Below are 8,794 nucleotides of genomic sequence, written 5' to 3'. Positions count from 1 at the left end.
TATGGCTTTGATTTAGTTCCTTTGCCATGGCTATGGCACCGTTTGCACAAAAAACGTCAATGTGCTGCGGCCACATGCCACATGCACTAATTAGGGTTTCGGCATTCCAAACCCTAATTTAGGTAAAGTTGTTGCGCCAACCAAGCCAAGTAATGCTACCCAGAGCATTGGGATTGATGTGGCAACTAGATCCAATGTTGCCGAAGCCGTATTTGGATCTAACACCAAGATGCCTAATTCTAGCCTTGGCCATGCCGCCAAGCCCTAATTTTGGACACGGAGCCAAATTCTAGCCTTGCCCATGCCTCAAACCCTAATTTTTGCCACGACGCCAAATTCTAGCCTTGGCCATGTCGCCAATCCCTAATTTTGTCCACGGCGCTAAATCCTAGCTTTGTCCATGCCATCATGTCACTTGCATGTGCCAATGGCTCTATTATGCCATTAAAAGATGCCTACGGAATGCGGCCATAATCAATGGCCACCCTCTCACATGAATTACAATCTCAGCCGTCCAAATTCTCCATAGAATTGATAGGCCTATGGCAAGTTTTAGGCGACCAGCAAGCCTAATATCATCACACGCTATTCTCTTGGGGAAAGTCCTCTGACTTTGACTCGCCACACATGTCTATCTGCTACTTAGTTGGCGTACAATTAATCAGAGTATCCAGGTCTTGTACAAAAGACCCACCCAGCAATCTGCTACACTTTTCCATACTAGAGACATCAAACATGTCATAAACTGGGGGATGCTCATCAGGGTATTGGTCTGGCAGTTTACAGCGTGCGGCGTGCAACACGTCCATCATAAGAAAGTATCAGGAAAACAGGGCAGCTGTGGCGGCCAGAAGTAGTGGGTGTAAACAAACCCGTTTCCTTCATAGTGGGAACGTGGCTTCTGGCATTTACACATTTCTCCACTTCTCCATCACTCAACGACTCCCACTTCCTACGAGACTAAGGTGCGTTCAGTCGACCAAAAAACAAGTTTTTGGTTAACAACAATACAGTATCCAGAAAACACCAAAGAAATGATAGCTTACATTCCGCAAGCCAGTTCCACATTCTGATACAAGTCATAAAATAGCCACACCTTCATAATTAACCATTCTGGTCTCAACACCTTCTTCACTTCCCTCCCTAAGACCAACCCTTCTCCTTCACTTTGTGACCGAAGCAAGCCCGGAATGGCCATTTCTTGGTTTAGGCCAGGATTGTACAGATTGATCTCTAGAATCTAAAGTTCTCCCGTGTAGTGCATTTGTTTAAGGTTTAGGCTCGTTTCCCATCCACACACCCAAATTGACCAAAACCAGCAGAAATAGTTTTTACCCATAAACACCTTTAAAACTGTACTTGCGTCCTCTAGGCTTGTGCTTCTAAAGATCAGCATTGATTTTGATGTTGGGATCAAGGATGGGAAGTACTCGTATATCCAAATCTATGTAAACACAAAGTATAGTAAGAATCTCATTCTTACCAAACTCTAACTAAATTAACTGGAAAATATAAATGATTTAGACAATTAAATTACCCGGAAGAGACTTAGATCCGCGTTAACTTGCTTACAGAGAGCCTTTGAAGCCTTTGTTAACTCTGCGTGCAAGTGGCCAACCACCGCAGTACCCCATGAATACTTATGCATCTCATCAAGGGGATGCAATAGTTAAATATACTTGTCGTCGACCTTGTTTCTGGAATTGTATGGGAAGACATTATTGCCCAGGACGTATAGAAATAAGCGGACGCAATAGCCGTGACTCACACTTCGTCCACACTTCTTTCCTCTTTAGAAATAGCCTTGGTCCCACAATATTTGTCCCTCAACTTCTTCGGATTCAGCTTTTTTCTTATGTAACCATCCTTCATCACAAACATAGATTTGACTTCTTCTCGTCCTAACCGCATAAGCTCTTAGTAAATTTGAATAAATCCTCCCAAGAAATTTGATCATCTTAGTCGTCATTGGTGGATTTTTCATCAACCTCGAGGCCTAAAATTTGTTGAAAATCATTCGGACTTATCGTCATCTCACTGAATGGAAAGATCATTGTATCTGTATCCCTATAAAACCTCTCATACAATGCATGTATGAGAACTTTTACTCAACAATTGAATTCTTCACTGCAGGCCACAACCCGGAGGTTTTGACAATATATTTCACGACATCATGTTCAATGTCAAGTGGTCATTTCTTCATCATAGTATTTGAGTCTTAGCACCTCAAAAAACGGATGACATTCTTACGATCCCATATTTAGTTCCATATAATCACAATTGGAAATATATAATAACACTTAAACCTAATTATAGATATAATAACTTTAATAACAAAAGGTTGGGTTGAAATTACTTAAGATCGTAGAGTAAATTTCATATCGCTCACGAGTCTTTGTATCAGAAGATCACATGTCTACCATCTTCAGATAACCAAAGGAGTGGCTCATCTGGATCGTAAGTCATCTTCAGGTGAGAGAGAGGCATATAGGAATCAATAGGTTTATTTATAACCTTTTTTTTCTTCGTTGTAGGCGGTACTTGATCAACATGAACCACTATTTCTTGACCATTACCTTCTTCTTATTATTCATCATTCTCATTATCTTTATCACCTTCTCCGTCATCTTTCTCTTCATGAATCCCATCATCATTACCTCCTCCAGCAGGTGGAACATCATTCTCATCATCATCCTTATCTCCTCTACCAGCCGGAATTCCTTGATCACCATCATCATTACCTCCTTTACCAGATGGAATTGATCGGTCTTCATTGAAAGTTTCCTCGGAAGTACTTATCCAGGTGGTGGCTGAGTCTCTTTCCATTCACGGATCATAAGTATTCCCGGTTCTACAAATTCCGCTCTAAGTGCTGCAGTCAAGAGTTTGTCACCTTTATGAGGAGGTTTTGAAGGAGGAGTAGCACGTTTCTTTCCTTGCTTGAGATTTTGTAGCCTAAACAATAACATAAGTAATTAATTAAAATTCGCATCTACAAACTAAGAATTCAAGAACAATGGAAATACATTGCAATTAGTCGTCAAGGTCTAGATTTGAACAAAACGACGACTAACCAACTTATGAGCTTAGGCGTCAAGGTCAAAAATTCTACAAAGTGAGGACCAAACCTTAGTCGTCAACTCAGAGAGAGAAAAAACCTTAACGACTAATAACCAGTATGAACACATGAAAACTATGTTTTGGTAAGTTATTAATCGGCATGGTCAATAATTCCCCAAATGAAAACCAACACTTAGTCATCAAGGTATTGTTCCAATAACATAACGACCAATAATAAAATGGTACACATGGAAAATTGGATTTGGTCAACTATTAGTCGGCATGGTTGATAGTCTATAATTCCCCAAAATGAAAACCAACACTTAGTCGTCAAGGTACTGTTCCAATAACATAACGACCAATAATAAAATGGTACACATGGAAAATTGGATTTAGTCAACTATTAGTCGCCATGGTCGATAGTCTATAAAGTGACGACAAACACTTAATTGTCAATGTACTATTCTAATAACATGTCGATCAATAACAAAAAGGAACTCATAAAAAAACAAATTTTTAATAATGTTAGTTGGATGTTTAGAATTTTAAAACCTAACGACTAATAATAGTACATCACTAGTCGTCAAGGTATTAGGTTGAATATCGTGACGACCCGATAAATGTCACTTCCATAAATGAAAATTCGTCACGTTATTCAAATTAAAAATATAATGATTACTTCTAAACATGAAAAGTCATCAGGGTAGGCGAACATATACCCTAACGACGACGTAACGAAAATTTTAGAATTTAGAATTTTTTAACCTAATTTGACATGCAAACAACAAAATGAAGTATTTGATTGAGTTTATGTAATTACTTACTTTCTGAATCTCGTCGGTTCTTCGGTTTGTTCATTTTCGTAGTTTTTTTCTTCACCCATTGATTTTTTCTTCCGTTTTTATTGTTGCATTATCTTTCCAATTCCAAGGTCACGACTATTAGGTTTTCTAGAACTTCGTTTCATACGCGGCTGCATGTTTGAAGATCAATCGACGATGAAATTCTCGACTCGACGAGTTTCCAGACATTTCCGATGAAGATGGGGGACTAATTGGTCGGTATGGTAGGAAAAGAAAGAGAAGATGGAATTAGTAAATGAAATGAGAATTAGAAATGTATTAGTTTTAATTAGAATTGATAAGAGTATGTTTATGGGTGAAAACGTTTTCTGCTGGTTTTGGTAAATTTGGGTGTGTGGATGAGAAACGAATCTAAACCCTAAACAAATGCACTGCACGGGAGTACTTTAGATTCGAGAGATCAATCTGTACAGTACTGGCCTAAACCAAGAAATGGCCGTTCCAGGCTTGCTTCGGTCACAAAGTGAAGGAGAAGGGTTGGTCTTAGGGAGGGAAGCGAAGAAGGTGTTGAGGCCAGAATGGTTGTGACTTTTTATGACTTGTATCAGAATTTAGAACTGGCTTGCAGAATGTAAGTTATCAGTTCTTTGAGGTTTTCTGGATACTGTGTTGTTGTTCTGACCAAAACTTGTTGTTTGGTTGAAATAGGTGAAACCTATTTATACAAGTCATAATTGAACGCACCCTGGTCTCGTAGGAAGTGTGAGTGATTGAGTGATGAAAGAGTGGAGTAATATGTAACTGCCAGAAATCACGCTTCCACGATGAAGGAAACGGGTTTGTTTACACCCATTACTTCTTGCCACCACTAACTGCCTTATTTCCTACCACTTTCTTATAATGGTCGTGTTGCACGTCGCACGATGTAAAGCACCAGACCAATAACCTGATGAGTATCTCACAGTTTGTGACATGTTTGATGTCTCGAGTGTTTTCGTGGAAAACGTGTAGCAGTTTGCTACGTGTGGCAAGTCAAAGTCAAGAGACTTGTCGCAACAAAATTTCATGTGATACTATTAGGCACGTCTTGGAAAGTCGCCAAAAACTTTCCACAGGCCTGTCAATTCCGTGTAGAACTTGGACGGCTGAGATTGTAACTCATGAGAAAGGTTAGCCATTGATTATGGCCACATCCTGTTGGTGCCTGACAATAGCAAAGTGGTACCATGTGCACATGGAGTGACATGGTGGCATGTCCAAAGTTAGGTTTTGGCGGCATGGCCAAAGGATTTGGCGGTCGTGGCCAAAATTAGGGTTTGGCGGCATGGCCAAAGGATGTGGCGTTGTGGCCAAAATTAGGGTTTGGCGGTATGCGACATGTATCCATGGCACAACGACGTTTTGTGCACATGATGCCATAGCCACGCCAAAGGAAACATAGCCATGTCATCATGTGGAAACGACCACAGGAGCAAGGATTTCCACGAGTAACTATGATATGGCGCCCTTATCAGGGTTTCTTGGGTCTTACACGGCTCGTGGCATGTTGTGGGGACCGAAGTGGCATAATTTGTGTCACGACTGGAAATTAGGGTTTCGACCATCTCCACTAGGGAAAGGTCGTGTTTCTGGTTAGGATAACCACATTGCAGTCTGTTATGGCGTTGGCCACGAACAAAAGGTGGGTTGGCACGTAAGTACACTATTTATGGCGCGTTGGCACGTTTGGCATGCTACTGCAGCAAGGTGGCACATTTGGCATGTGCATTTGGCATCCACGTTTGGCATGTGTGTTTGGCATGCACGTTTGGTGCACTGGCGCTGCAGGGCATGTTTGGTGCATTGGCGCGGCATGGCATGTTTAGCATGCCATTGGCATGTTGGCACGGTCTTTGGGAAGCCAATTTGGAATTGTGACCACCTGACGTGATTCTACTTCTTTTAGTACTGTGGCAGGTTTAGAGCAACCTGATTGGTCAATAAAAAGAGGTGGACGTCCAAGCACGGGCGTGGCCACACTTCTGGCAAGTGTTGCAGATTTAAAGCGACCTGATTGGTCGATGGGAAATAGGGCCGGGAAGTATGGTCCCAGCCACAACTCATGTGAGTGTGGCAAGTTTAAAGCGACCTGATTGGTCGACAGGGAATAAGGGCCGATCGGGCAACATGGGATGTGGCCACTTGCAAGTGGCGCCGGCTGGCCTATGGCATGGCCACACCTTATTTTGTTGTTGTTCTTACTCCGCGGCTTCTTTTATTCCTTGTTTTCTGATTTCTGGTAGGATTTTGTACCTACTAATCCATGGCGGATCAATTGCTTAGTTGCCTATGCTTAATTTCGACCAACGAGATCTAATATACTGCGCAGCACGCAAAACCCTAATTTTTGCAAATTAGTCAGGTTAATGAATCTTGTGAATTATCACAAAATGGATTGAATTCTATGTGTTGACATAAAATTCTTTATTGTCAGAGAGCAATATGCTTTCCGATTGAGTACTTTATGCAAGGACCTTAACCTTGATACTTGGAAATTCGTGCTACTCTGCTGCGAGTGAACACAAATTCGTCATGCCATATCAATATTAAGGGTTGTGCCGGGGAACATAGCACAGGAAAGTAACCAGTGGGTATTATATTGCTAAAATTTACAGAGTATCTGGGATTGTTGCTACATGCACCAGTCTGGATAAAAAAATATACTGAATGAATCAATAAGGTGCCAATGGAGAGGTTGAACACTCATCACTTTTATATGGCTCAGTTTCTTTGCAGAGTGACGACACATTAAATGCAAGTTTTACAATTTTAACCTTGAACTAAAAACCACCATCAACATTAAGTCCCCTGCTTAGCACGTAACAGTGGCATTATTGCGGGGTAAGCATGAGATAATGACAGGCGAGGATAAAAATCATAATGGAAGATATAAAGAGATTGCCAGGAAAATTCGACTAACCTTTGGAAGGAGGCATGAGTAGTCTATGATCCTTGCGTTGGCGTACTTTTGGCTTGGCCACAGGGTGATGATGCCTTGGAGTGTTGGCGCGGTGAGCCTTGAATACAAAGATGAGTATTGAGGTGGTGAAGCCGTCGGCACTATAATGTATTGAAGAAGTATGCATGACAACACAGTAGTGAGTGTTGAGGAATTTGTACGTCTCAATACTAAAAGGAAGATATGTTGAGGCAGTATGCCTGACAACAGAGTAATGAGTGTTGAGGAGTTTGAACGTCTCAACACTAAGAGGAAAGATGTGTTGAGGCAGTATGCCTAACAACACAGTGGTGAGTGTTGAGGAATTTGCACATCTCAACACTAAGAGAAAAGATGTGTTGAGGCAGTTTTCCTGGCAACACAGATGTGTGTGTTGAGGAATTTCCACGTCTCAACACCAGGAGGAAAGATGTGTTGAGGAAGTTTGCCTGGCAACAAGTGGTGAGAGTTGAGGAATTTCCACGTCTCAACACCAAGAGGAAATATCTGTTGAGGCAGTTTGCTTGGAAACACGAATGTATTGAGGCAGTTTGCCTGGCAACACAGATGTGTGTGTTTAGGAATTTCCACGTCTCAACACTAGGAGGAAAGATGTGTTGAGGCAGTTTTCCTGGCAACACGGATGTGTTGAGGAAGTTTTCCTGGCAACACAGTGGTGAGTGTTGAGGAAATTTCCACGTCTCAACACTAAGTGAAATATGTGCTGAGGCAGTTTACCTGGCAACACGGATGTGTTGAGGAAGTTTTCCTGGCAACACAGTGGCGAGTGTTAAGGAAATTTCCACATCTCAACACTAAGGTAAAATATATGTTGAGGCAGTTTTCCTGGCAATACGGATGTATTGAGGCAGTTTTCCTGGCAACACGGATGGTGAGTGTTGAGGAATTTCCACGTCTCAATACTAAGGGAAAATATGTGTTGAGGCAGTTTACCTAGCAACACGGATGGTGAGTGTTGACGAATTTCCACGTCACAACACTAAAGGAAAATATGTGTTGAGGCAGTTTTCCTGGCAACACGGATGTGTTGAGGTAGTTTTCCTGGCAACACAGTGGCGAGTGTTGAGGAAATTTCCACGTCTCAACACTAAGGGAAAATATGTGTTGAGGCAGTTTGCCTGGCAACACGGATGGTGATTGTTGAGGAATTTCCACGTCTCAACACTAAGGGAAAATATGTGTTGAGGCTGTTTTCCTGGCAACACGGATATGTTGAGGCAGTTTTCCCGGAAACACGGATGTGGCGAGTGTTGAGAAATTTCCACATCTCAACACTAAGGGAAAATATTTGCTGAGGCAGTTTGCCTGGTAACACGGATGTGTTGAGGTAGTTTTCCTAAAAACACGGATGGTGAGTGTTGAGGAATTTCCACGTCTTCACACTAAGGGAAAATATGTGTTGAGGCAGTTTTCCTGGCAACACGGATGTGTTGAGGCAGTTTGCCTAGAAACACAGTGGCGAGTGTTGAGGAAATTTCCACGTCTCAACACTAAGGGAAAATATGTGTTGAGGCAGTTTGCCTGAAAACATGGCTGTGTTGAGGCAGTTTTCCTGGCAACACAGTGGCGAGTGTTGAGGAAATTTTCACGTCTCAAGGGAAAATATGTGTTGAGGCAGTTTGACTGACAACACGGATGGTGAGTGTTGAGGAATTTCCACGTCTCAACACTAAGGGAAAATATGTGTTGAGGCAGTTTGCTTGGCAACACGGATGTGTTGAGGAAGTTTGCCTGGTAACACGGATGTGGCGAGTGTTGAGGAAATTTCCACGTCTCAACACTAAGGGAAAATATGTGTTGAGGCAGTTTTCCTGGAAACATAGTGGCGAGTGTTGAGGAAATTTCCACGTCTCAACACTAAGGGAAAATATGTGTTGAGGCAGTTTTCCTGGCAACACGGATGGTGAGTGTTAAGGAATTTCCACGTCTCGAC

The sequence above is a fragment of the Papaver somniferum genome, chromosome 2 (genome assembly GCF_003573695.1).
Source record: "Papaver somniferum cultivar HN1 chromosome 2, ASM357369v1, whole genome shotgun sequence".
Classification (NCBI taxonomy): Eukaryota; Viridiplantae; Streptophyta; class Magnoliopsida; order Ranunculales; family Papaveraceae; genus Papaver; species Papaver somniferum.
Note: the sequence above shows the minus strand (reverse complement) of the source record.